Source organism: Cimex lectularius, unplaced genomic scaffold (assembly GCF_000648675.2).
Source record: "Cimex lectularius strain Harlan isolate CLEC.00 unplaced genomic scaffold, Clec_2.1 scaffold102, whole genome shotgun sequence".
Taxonomy (NCBI): domain Eukaryota; kingdom Metazoa; phylum Arthropoda; class Insecta; order Hemiptera; family Cimicidae; genus Cimex; species Cimex lectularius.
The window spans coordinates 1,206,616-1,219,764 of NW_019394228.1; the positions used below are offsets into that span (position 1 = coordinate 1,206,616).

Sequence of the window (13,149 nt, forward strand, 5' to 3'; positions counted from 1 at the left end):
CAAAACTAAAAACAAAACTGCAATAAAAATCATTGCAATGGAATATTTCAAACAAAGTCGTAAATTTGAATATGGGCCGAATGATTTTGCCTTAACTTTGTTTTTTAATTTGAAGAAACTGAAAATCTTTTTCGAAGTTTTAGCTGTTATAAAATTTTATACGAAATGGTAACAAAAGAATGAGGATTAATAGCACCATTGTCTATATTATAAAGTACAACAATAAATTCCCAGCGTTTTCAGCAAAAACAAGACAGACTGCTTCCATATCCAGTGTTTTTAAAATACAATATTTCAAGTAATCTGACCAAATGGAATAATACTAATGGAGTAATATAAGTTTTTAATATGCCAGACGGTTTTGACCTAGATTGATTTTGATTATCGTAATCGTTTTCTTTTCGCCCTGTTATTTTCTCCTTGCTATTTATGACCATTGAACAGACCGTTTAAAAAAATAATTTCTATAGATATTCTTAGAGGTTAGGAGATTAAATAGTGGGTTTTTCTAAAAATATCGTGAATCGCGTTGAAAATTATTGGCCGTTGGTCATAAAGGTCGTACCGTTACTATTTACCTGTTTATTCGGTTTAAAACAATCGCTACGGAGAGAAAAGCCAAATGTACAGTAAAAGTCTCAGTTTATTAACTATAGAAAACAGCAAGAATTGGAGAAGAATATTTGAAGACATGATATCGACTTCAGACTCAGGAAGTTACATGGAGGTTTTACAGAAATCTCAGACTAAGTCTAAATCGTTCTCCGATACAGTCGAGATTTCTATGACCATTTAACGAATTAATTATACTAATAATCTAAAGTCTTGGTTGAGATGAAAAAGCAAGTGACACGAGCGGGTTTCGAACCAAGACCTTCAGCTAAATACAAGGCCGTTCTAACCAATCGGGTTAACGTGGCTTCGATCCACCCGGACACCAACTCATCTCAACTACAACCTTAATTTTCTCCTCTTTTTTCCATTTTTTCAAGTTGTCAAAGGAGAACATAAAAACAAAATTTCAAATTGCCAACCTTTTGTCCCGGGATTCAAGGTCATCAGGGCTATATTGGGGTTTTAAAATTTGCAGTTAAATGACATTATTATTTTTTTATTTTACAAAATTTGAAAGCCGGGAAAATTTCTTCGGTTAAAGATTTCTGAATCAAAACAAAACAGAACAGGTACTCTAAGAATCTGTATACAATTGAATCTCTAACGTTTAAAATCTGGTGTTAAAAAAGTGTTTAGAGCAGCGGCGTATAGCCGAAAGTCGTGGGTTCGAATCCCGCTAGTAACACTTGCTTTTTCATCTCAACCAAAACGTTAGATTAACAGTATAATTAAGTAACATAATTAATAGGTCAATGATGACTAATAAATACGTATCTGGTCTAATTTTGCAAATTTTAACTCAGTTTCGGACTTTATTAGAAGACTTTCTCAAGGCATGAACGTTTTCGTAGAAACTAACGGCGTCTCTACGATTTTGTAGTAATCATAGTGGGAGGGAAATATTTTATCATGAAAACCATAAAGTTGAAATTGGCATTTACAAAATGGTAAACACAAAGGGCCAAATGGTTTGTTAATATACACCAATAAACTTGTGCATCAATTTTCAACTTCGGACTATACAGGGTGAATTGCTACTCGTGCTACAAACTTCTCCAGTAGATTCTTCACCCTAAAATGAACAAAAAAGTTCATATTGTCCATGGTCCGATTCTCAACCATTTCAGAGTAATTTCGCTTTTTATCGATTTTGAAAGATATCACGTCCTGGCGTCGGAAAATCGTGATATCTTTTAATCTAAACATTTCTCTTAAAATCTATAAGCACCGTTGAAATCCCCGTTAATTTTTAGAGAGAATCAAAATCATAATTCCATTGAAATTTTTTAATTTAATTTAATGCCCATTTAGTATGTAATGCTTAAGAAGTTTACAAACAGCTAGAAGGTCAAGGAAGAAAGACCCAAACGTTTTGCCACCTTCATCTTCTTATTGAAAAATTAACGGGGATTTCAACGGTGCTTATAGATTTTAAGAGAAATGTTTAGATTAAAAGATATCACGATTTTCCGACGCCAGGACGTGATATCTTTCAAAATCGATAAAAAGCGAAATTACTCTGAAATGGTTGAGAATCGGACCATGGTCAATATGAACTTTTTTGTTCATTTTAGGGTCAAGAATCTACTGGTGAAGTTTGTAGCACGAGTAGCAAGTCACTCTCAAACATTAGCAATCCTTGAACCACCATTTTTTCTCTTTTTGTCATCAACATCTTGGTCTCACAACCACTAAATAAGAAAATGACGAGTGCGTTGGAAGCGTTATTAAATCAGGTAGTTTTCCTCAAATTTGCTGCCTTCTGAGACTAAAATTAGAAACTCTGGATTACTTTATACACTTTCCGATTTACACAATTTTCCACTCTTTTTGTAGTTCTGGCTGAAATAAAACACAAAAAATTAGCCCAAACATTTTGCCACCGTCATCTTCTTATTGAAAAATTAACGGGAATTTCAACGGTGCTATTAGATTTTCAGAGAAATGTTTAGATTAAAAGATATCACGATTTTCCGACGCCAGGACGTGATATCTTTCAAAATCGATAAAAAGCGAAATTACTCTGAAATGGTTGAGAATCGGACCATGGACAATATGAACTTTTTTGTTCATTTTAGGGTGAAGAATCTACTGGAGAAGTTTGTAGCACGAGTAGCAATTCACCCTGTATACTTCCTCTATGGCCTAGATTTGATCTAATACAATTTCGCAAATGTTTTAACATCGTATCGGACTGACTATCTTCAATCCTTTTTTTTATCAAGAGATCCGAATATAGAATTTTTGTATTATTACTATTTGCAACTAAAGTTTAGTGACGATGCCTCGACTGTTAACCATCGCCAATCTGTCTATACTTCAAATACTGTTTCAGTTTGGCTAGTAAAAGAAATATATGAAGTATTTATATATCATTTCTTCTATTGAAGTTTAGTCCAAGGCAATGTATAATTAGGATGCATAATTGATTACAAAATCCCATGATTGTTGAAAACCAAAATTCTCGCCCATTCCAAAAAAGAGTTGCGATGAAGATGAACCGTATAAAGAGCTGGCTGGAATTTTTTACTCCGGTTTTGCATAGAAGACGGCCATTGCCTTCAAATAAAGTCCAAAATTTCGACATTCCTGTTTCAAAATAACTGTTGCTCGCTTCCCCGTACCAGGCCTCTCGAATTTTGGCTCGCTACAAAAAATAACTTAAAAAAAGCTACTCAAAATAACATTTTCGTCGTACACCTCTACAGAGCTACATATAATTGCACATGTGTAAATATTATGTTTTTGACCTATTTTCTCTAAACATGTCGTGACTCATAGCAAATGCTAGACGGACTGGGAATGGCTACCATTTCAAAACAAAGGGCATTTCGGTATCTCCTCGTCTGCCAGTAAATATATACACTGCCAATAAAAAATAAATAAATAAAATCTTGTTTGCAGGAAATGCACTTTTCCTCAGCCTTTTAAGTCACAGATCTGCGCTAGGCCTATTTTTTTTTTTTTGATATTTTTACGATAAACAAGATGACTTTTTAAATGTTTTCTAGCCTCAGTCATTCATTAGTAAATTCAAAAATTCGGGATCATGTTAAATTTTGGGCTTTTTACGAAAACATTGAGCTATTGAACCAGTAAATCGTCCTGAAGCGGCGCCCTACAGCGATCGATAGGAAATTTTAATAGGCTTTCACTGGACATCTTCTACATTGCCTGATTTCTCAACCCTTTTCGAGTTATTCGCGATTTTTGGGCAAAAACATGGCCTTGTTACGTGCCCATAGAAAAAAACCAAAAAAAACCGACCACTCTCTCTCCCGATTTTCAAAATGCATAAATTATCTATTCATTATGATATTCCAAATTTGGATGCTCATTGAGTGCTCTACGAAAAGAGATCATATCAACGGTCATTGCTTCAACTAAAGATAATGATTCCTAACAAGAACTAACAAATTTAGCAGTTTAAGTTCTATTTAACCGTAGTATATCAAATTAGTTGAGCTATTGACTGTTAAAATAATAATTATTGACTGTTACTTAGGGCTTTTAAGTTCTTAGAGACAAATAAGCGATATAATAGACTGCATTTGGAAAAATAAGCTATCTCTGCCAGGTGGAGCCTCGGGGTCACTGTGACAGCGGCTTTTGTTTAAACCGAGTACTATTGTGTCCTTCGGATCCTTGGTGACGTCGGGTGTTTCTGTTTACTCATAGTAGGGTGACGTCAAAGTCGTATAGGAGCTGGACCGTTAAAAGTTAGCAAACTATCCAAGGACATATGTGAGAAAAAATTATTAACCATTCCTACAATCTGTGGTCTGAACGTATCAATTCCACGTGGTCCGGGAGTAATTCGGACAAAATAAAACAACGGGCACCAGGTACTTCCTACATACCGTTAACCACTTTTCAACTCCTGCCATTTGGAAAGAGCAATCCTTAAAGCAAGGATCCTGCATTTCCGAGAGAAAAAGCTCAATTTTTTCACACAAAAATATATATTTGCAATATATTTTAAGACAAATTTTTCCGAACCGAAAGAGCAATTTTTATTGATCAAGCAAATGAAAAAACTCTGGCCTGAAATTTCAGTTCTGTGGGGTGATATGAGGTAATACGGTGTGGTAACTTTTAGTCTAGAAGTATTCCAATCATCTTGGTTTGAAAAGCCTCGCTATTTTGACCTATCAGATGCGTTCGGACATACCACCATCTTCAGAGGTGGTTTGGTGATTTCTAATGTCGAACCACTTATGACTTGCAAAAACAATGAGGATGACCAGGATGAACAGAGAACTTCAATTTGTCATACACTGTGTTTATATTTCCACTTCGTTATCTTATTTCCTATCCGTATGCCGATAGAGTTTGGCATTTAAATTTTTGATCAAATATTTATAAAATATTTGGCTGTTATGCTGTTTTTCTAAAGAATTTAAAATCCTGATTTGTCAAAAACGCCTTTCGGCATGGCATTAATAAATTTATGGTCTCCTTTAAATTAAAAAAAAAATTAATAGGATTATTTTTTGTTTATTAAATAATAATAAATAAAATTGTGTGTGGTCTCTGAGTTTCCTGTCCCTGATCCTGATCCATCTGTTAGTTAATGCGATTCATTGAAACCACGATAATTAACTGACCGGATTAAAAATGATCATACGGTCATTTTATCACGGCCAATTTTTTTTAAATAACCTCAATTCCAACAGTTTAAAACCAAATGTTTTGCTATTTTTTTGCGTTTTGATTGCACATTATAAACTAATGTCTTTATTCTTCGCTCATTTAAAAAAAAAATCCCGGGTTGTTATCATCGCCGGCCAATTAAGAGAAGGACGAGAAACCCGGTTAATTTCTGGGAAATATGCAAATCGAAATACCTCTAAGCAGTTGTTAACACTTCAATCAACTTCTGGGATACATAAACGCTGTGATTAATTATAAATCCTTTGTCCGAAAGGAAAACCCACGAGTCTTTCTGGCTTACTTCCTACTCGGACGCATAACACATGAAACAATCGACAGTTACATACCATGAGAATTTTTCTCCCCTCTCAGAGCATAAAAATATGTTAAACGAAATCTGTAATCTTACATATTAACATCTCGGAGGCGTGAGTTAGTGTGAATGTTTTATTCCATTGTAATTTTTATATCAAAACAATGAGGCAGGAATAACAAAGAAATTTAAATGAAACGTATTACAACTGTACAAAATTTATCGTCACTACGATGTTAATCATGGCTAACAGAAACCCTTAAACAAACCAGAAAAAAAGTAGCGATCAACTTTATAAAAAAATGTGTAGAGATTAGTGACCGTTAATCGATATCTGAATAACTTTATAAAAAAAAAATATATCAAAGCACTTTTTTAATATGAAAACTTACAGATTATTAAAAAATCACATTGTCTTTGATAAAGTTGAAAAGATAACGTTATCTCTTTAGACAAATTTGCACTTGATTTTTAACGAGACGGTTTTATAGAATATAAATCCTTCGAAAAAAACAATAACAATTAACAAACTTAATTTATTTAGGAAGAAAAAACATCGATCGTGTGTAAAATTGCTTATCGCTACTATGCAGAATCATCGTAGAATCAGATTCATCTAGGAACAATTTTTTCAAAAATTTGACCAATTTGTTCTTAAGGGATGCACACAAACATAGTGCAAAAGATGTTTGAACGCATAAATTTAGTCCAATTATATTAAAGTTTGTAAAAAATAAAAAAAAATAAAAAAATTAGAAACTAATTGTGTCTAATTTCGTCAAAACCATCTAAACAGTAGAGATGGTTTAATTATCTTTTGGGCAGATCGTCAAACAGAAATCAACGTTTCGATTGTTACAAAATTTTGGCCGTCAGAAACCAGTTAGTCTGTAAGTTTTAATACGATTTGGTTTATCAGGAAATAAGTTATAGTGTCTCCGCAAATAGATGAAAGAGCTAGAACCTTACAAGTAGGTACGTCCTGGCGGATTTGAACAAAATTTCAACCAAATATCAAAAACTAGATGTCCCAACATTTTAGGATTTGGTTAAACAGCTTAACAGTTGAACAAATTAAAAAAAATATATATGTGACGGAATCGCTCGTATATAGCTAAACATAGACAAACGCGAACTTTTAAGGTGGATTCGACTTAAAAACTTGAACAACATTTTGACCAACAGAAACCAATTTAAATCGCAATCCGATTCGGTCGATCTGTTAGGTGGATATTGAAAGAAATGTGATTCGGAGGGATCCACATAAAACATTGCTCGTCGAACCTAGTAGTTTGATTGACTGGAGTCGATTGTTCAATAAGCGAACAAACATTTAATCAGATTTAGTTGATCCAATGGAGAAGCCCATGAGAAGTCTGATCTTTACCACTGACCGATTTTGACAGTTTTAATCCTTAATTGCTTGCTTTCACGATTTTACGTTTTTAACAGTGTTTTGTAGGGTCGATGAAAAACGACTTTTCAGATCATCGTGTCAAATTTAATTTAGAAATACTTTTATTAATTTGATTCTTGACTACATTGGGGCAAAAATTACCTTAATTAGTTTTCAGAACAGAAACATGTAGATTTGGTTAAACTGGTCAGTTTTGAAATATAAAACCATTCTTTTTCTTCGACAATCAGTTATTAAAAACATCTATTATTCTTATTATTTTATATTTTCTAAACAATAGTAAGTTTCATTAAACAAATTGTAAAATGCTGAAACTAAAAAATAATGGAACACCAGAGAGATTAGGCAGGTCTAGCAAAGTCGACGAAATTCAATATGCAATTTTCGTCAGAACATCGTTGAAATCCTGATGTCGAGGCCTTTTAAGAAGCAGTTGAAGTCCTTGAATCGTAAAGGTTTAGGTTTCCTAGTTCGCAGCTTTGTTGGGGGAAAAATTCATTAAATCCGTGTTTGTCAACAAAAGGTTAACGGTATTAACAGTTAATCATACTTTCTATGATCTGGCGTATAAATCAAACTTTTCTACGATCAATATTTATCTTAGGTAAGTTGTTATTGTTACCGTATTTTATTTCGTTAATATATCCAGTTGAGTATTAATAACTATATTAATTTTTTTGTTTCGGTTGTGACACGACGGTTATGACACTACGCACATCACTATGGTAAAGGACTCGGGTTCGAATCCAGAGGCCCTGAATCGAACCCGACATAATTACAAAATTCTTGTTTTATTTTTTGTTTTTCAAAATCACCTGCACACCGCAGTTTGATATGACCTATTGCACCCTTAAAAAATTTAAAAACCTTCAAATAATGGTGACCGTGCAAGCGAGACAAAATCAATGTGCAAAGTTGAAAGTGTAAACATGCAAAAATAATAATTTCGGCTTGTTTTTTTTACAAGAGACAATACTGCAAGAAGTGAAAAATCTGCGTACGCCTGGATTCTAACAAGCGGTGACCAGTCCTTTTCAGTACAATGGAGCTGACACCCAGCAGAAAAGCCGATGACCGACTCTTTTTCTTAAACAACAACCATTTACTTTGTTTTAAATACTTCTTTTATCATTCTACACTCTAATTCAACAAATGAATTAAACAAGATTATTGCATTACGTCATTTTGTTATTACTGATCCGTGCAAAATGAATCTGTCCATAATTGGCAATGGGACTGCGAAAAGGTGAAACACTGGAGCAAGTAATACAAATGAGCTTACTCGCACTTAATGCATAAAACATCTATGATCTTATCCCATCAGTAATTCCAGTTGTAACATTTTTTAACTTTGACCAATTTTCTGCTTGAGAATATACACTATCACACATTAGTGTTTTCTTCCATTTAACTAGAAATATGTATGCCAAATGTTTAATTAACTTCTGTTAAACTAAATCAGACCAATAAACATTTCCTCTTAACAATTCAGTAGGAGCAAGAATAACCAACACATTTTATTACATGTAAAATCTAGTACAGTTCAAATTACAATTGAAGAAGAAAAAAAACTCAATCCACCAAAGGCCTGACCTATATCTCATTTTTGTTTTGACAAGTCTCATTTCAAATTGACCAAAGAAGACTGGAGCGAGAGAAACATCGGGACATAGACAGAAACGGCAAAATGTCTAATCTGTAACACTAGGATGATCACGGCTAAAAAAATTGGCTAATCTTTAAAAAGCTTTCAGGACACCTAAAAACACAGTTTATTACATCTGAGATTTCTTGAAAATTTACATATTACTTTTAACTTTGTTTATCAAGGAAAAGCTTACAAACCAACTAACTTTACAAGCTTTTCCTATTTCTACTTGATGTTTTATTTATAAACTTTTGTTGGGAAAAAATTGCAACTGATGAGTAGTATCACATCAGAGCTTCCCCGTTCTCTCTTTTAACTTTCACCAGAATCTATAAAAGTCGATATCTACCGATATGGCGTAACACGTCTGGCTCAACAGGAAGAGCAGGATGATCAGCAGCGATATTTTAAAAACTTAACTTTTTTTAAAGAAAAACGCGAAGAGGGACAGGCCTAAAATATTTCCAATAAAATTTTCTTTGGGGCTGATATTGTTTCATTATGCTTGTTCTGATGTTAGTGATAATTTTACCTCCACAAGCAATCGCTATCCTTGAAATTCTCAGAACAAGAAATTTCAAATCAGCAAATGATTCATACAAATGCGTCAACAATAATGTTAACGAAATTAACCGTTTTTCACTTTGTACACATAGCCATTTGGAATTTGCTCCGGCATGTCCATTGTTCTAATTGACCATACAATAAATTGGAAATCTCATATTAGACGAATTGCAGAATCCTCAATAAAAATGGTACATCGATCCAAGTGTACTACAATGTATTGGGACGAAAAGCATGAAACTTTTAGGATCATCTACGCCGAGGCTTTTCTTCCAATGATTGTCCTATATAGGTGGAGGCTTTAAGAGTCAAGAGAAATTTGAAGGCATTAAAGCGAGTTTGCCATAAAAATGATCAAGGGATACAAAACAATGTCATAGAAGAAGCACGCCTAATTGCCAATATTATTCCTATCGGTTTTAAGGTCGAGCAACTTAGCAAAAATTATGAAATAATTCACGGAAACTTTATTATGGAAGGCATCGTCGGTGAAGATCGACCAATGCATTGCAGCTCATGGGCTCATCCCGCTGAAACGGTTGAAATTAGAAACCTGTCATCCATTGATTCATGGATAGAGGATGAAAATGTAATAAATGTATATCCGACGGAAGCAAACAAGAGAATGGGGATGTTAGTTTGCTGTCAACTACAGAAACGGAAAAATTCACTCGGGAAAGTACAGACAGGAAAAATTTTGATCAAATAACCAAGGTGAGAAACTCGCGATTTCTATGGCTTTGATGTGGATTAACGCTGGTAAGATGCGTACAAGGGTTGCTAAATATTATTCATACAGACAACATGGTGGCAATCAGATGAATAAGGAATCCAAAGAACCATGGACTGTTATGCGAAGATATTTAAACCCGGATATGGCCTATTATCGTTCACGGCAGTAATAAGACCCAAAATAACCTATGGATCATTAATCTGGTGGACCAAATCTCAACAAAAAGTAGGTACTCAAACATTAGGGAGCATACAAAGACTAGCAAACCTATGTATCCCAGGGGCAATGAGAACAACCCCTACAAGTGCATTAGAAACTCTGCTATACCTACCTCCACTAGAAATATTTATGCAAGGAGAGGCTAGGAAAAGCTCATTTAGGCTCAAAAATTTGATCTAAATTGGATAGGAACTAAACAATTCGGGCATACAACCATAATTAACAAAATCAGACATCCATTCTTAGAAATGGGGACTGACTGTATGATCCCGGAAACATTCTTTACAACATTCTATAAAGGAGAGGAAGAACGCAGGAGAGCATCAGATACAATGATATCGTATGCAGATGGCCCCAAAACAAACGAAGGAACCGATCGGGCATTTTCTGTACAAAACATGAGCAATAAAACTCGTTGGGGAAGTAAAATTCGGTCTTTCAAGCAGAATACATGCCATCAACGCCTGAAAAGAACGAGGTTACACTGACAAAAAATCCTCCTAGAATCTGCCAAGCAGCTATTAAAGCATTAGCATGTAAAAAGATCACATCAAAATAGTCAGTGAATGCATTCAAAATCTCCAAAGCCTGGGAAAATACAACAACCTGATGATATCTTGGGTTCCAGGCACAGAGGAACAAGAACAAGAAAGCAGACAGATTGACCACAGGAGGATTTGCAAGACCCCGACCTATACTTGGATTAACAAAAATAAACATAGAATCCTCCATCGCAGAATGAATCGAAACAAAACAAAAGGAGAAGTGGATAAACTGTAGCCTAGACACAGTACACTTTTGTTAAAACAACCCTAACCAAGACTGGCAAAATCACTCTCAATTGGAGAGGGGTAAACTCAGAGGAATGGTAGGACTACTAACCAGTTACTTCGTCCGAGAAAACATGTACACAACATGGGCATATACAACGATGATGCCATCTGCAGATTACATAATGAGTAGCCCCCATATCATCTTCAAATACGAAGCAACGGCTCAATGAAGACAACCTAGCATGCAGAAAAAACCTACGGAATGAAATTGTAGCAGCAAGTCAATGACCTAATACATCTAAGAAGAAGAATTGTTTCTATTGCACTGAAGGAACTAGGAAGGTACAATAAGCCAGATGGAGGTACTGCTGGGGAGCACAAACCCTGCTTTCTAGTATCCTCATTACCATACTATATGCGATTATATCAGGGTTCAAGTCAAGCAATTGACGGAATCTGTAAAAAAAATTGGCTTCGCTTTGTGTAAAAGTACATATCGGAATCCAATGCATTGAAGCGGACCGACTGGTCAAAGAAGCTGCTGACATTCGACTACCAATAGAATATAATAAATACCCGTCACCTCTATAAGAAGGTTTCGAAAATATCCTTACAAAAGGGGATCTTGCATGGAGAAAGTCGACCAAACGAGGAGAAGATTAAAATTTTTCAGTCGGTAGAAGACAGGGTCGGATTCACTCTCAATATATCGGCAAAGCTGACGAAGTCTGTCACTGGACATGGGCCCAAAATGAAATATCTGCAAGGATTGGAGTGACAATCAGGTTCAGGACCTGGATCATCATCCACTGTACCACTGTCCTGTACTTGATGCAAAGAGGGCAAATCTGGAACGACACATCCTACTGAATGGATCGTACTGGCCGTATGCTCGTATAAACCTCTTCAATGAAAAATAAACAATATTATATAATTAATTTTAAATTTAATTTTATAAATAAGATATATAATATGTAAAAGTTAATAATGTAAATGTATCTATATTACATGTAATACAATAGTGGTTCATGTAGAAAATTGTTTTATTCGAACCATTCACCAAAAAAGTGCATTTCTTGAAATAAAATAGGAAAAATCGTGTAGAAAAGCACATGAAATAACAAGGTCATGTCAATTTCACTTTCGTCACCGATGAGAAACATTGCTCGTTGCTGTGGGAGAGGAAAAGTTATCGCTCCTCCGGCAGATTTTTCCCGTCCTGCCAGCTCCCAGGGGTTGTGCAAACTCCAAGGGACTTTTAATTAGAACCGGCCAAAACGAGGATTTGTATGATTATTAATTTTGTCATTCGATAATTAGGTGAAACAATAGGTATTAGTTGCGGTATGGTCGTCCCCACCCGTCTTCGTGCATTAGTAAGCACGAAGCGCGTTTTTCCCGAGGCAGGAATTCCACAGGTTGACTTTCTCTAAAATTACTCATTTCACATTAATTCTACTAGAGCTATATACCAAACAGATTATTGGGTCATTCGGCAAAAGCCAGGGCAGAGAAACCTTTGCTCTATTTTTTACCAAGGCTCATATTTGCCACATTCCACAACATAACGGACCTACTTAACGAATATTTGCTTTTTTTTTCAAATTTAAAAAGGAAAAGTCATTGTTTTTGGATAGATACTTTAAACCAACAACAGCCTCCAACACTCACTCATCCGGAAAAACAAATTTGTTAGATTAGTATGGAAGTCTTAGAAACAAGCAAGTCTTTTTTTTAATTGTTACAACAGCATTCGTATAATTGCTATTCTCAGTGGCCCAAACCCTTACTAATATTCACCCAATATATTAAAATTAGTATGCTACACGAATAATTCTGGCTTTCCTTGGATGACGAAATTATACGATAAATTTCAAACGGAGACCACCTTGATCTTATGGAATTTCGAATTTTTTCTCTTTTACTGTTACTCCGTAATTCTCAAAAATAAACGCAATAGCATATATCCGATAAAATCTGAGGTTTCATAAAGACTTCCGCCTCGTAATGATTGTTCGATGGATTCGGACCTTTTATCCTTGCTATTCTGGTCCGGAACAGGTCTGCTTTTTGTCATTGTCACTGACCATCATCAAAAGTGCGTTGCGTCTGATTCACCAAAATCGTGGAAAGGCGATCCTCAATGATCAGAAACGATCAAGCTTCAAAAACAGTACATAATTTACGTCCTTTATTAAATGTATTTTCTCAAAT

General features: G+C 34.9%; 1 protein-coding gene across 2 annotated transcripts in view; it reads right to left on the reverse strand.

Moving 5' to 3' along the window:
- The window catches only part of LOC106665498, a 110,699-nt gene that overhangs the window by 37,006 nt on the left and 60,544 nt on the right, over nucleotides 1–13,149 (reverse strand). The window lies entirely within an intron of this gene.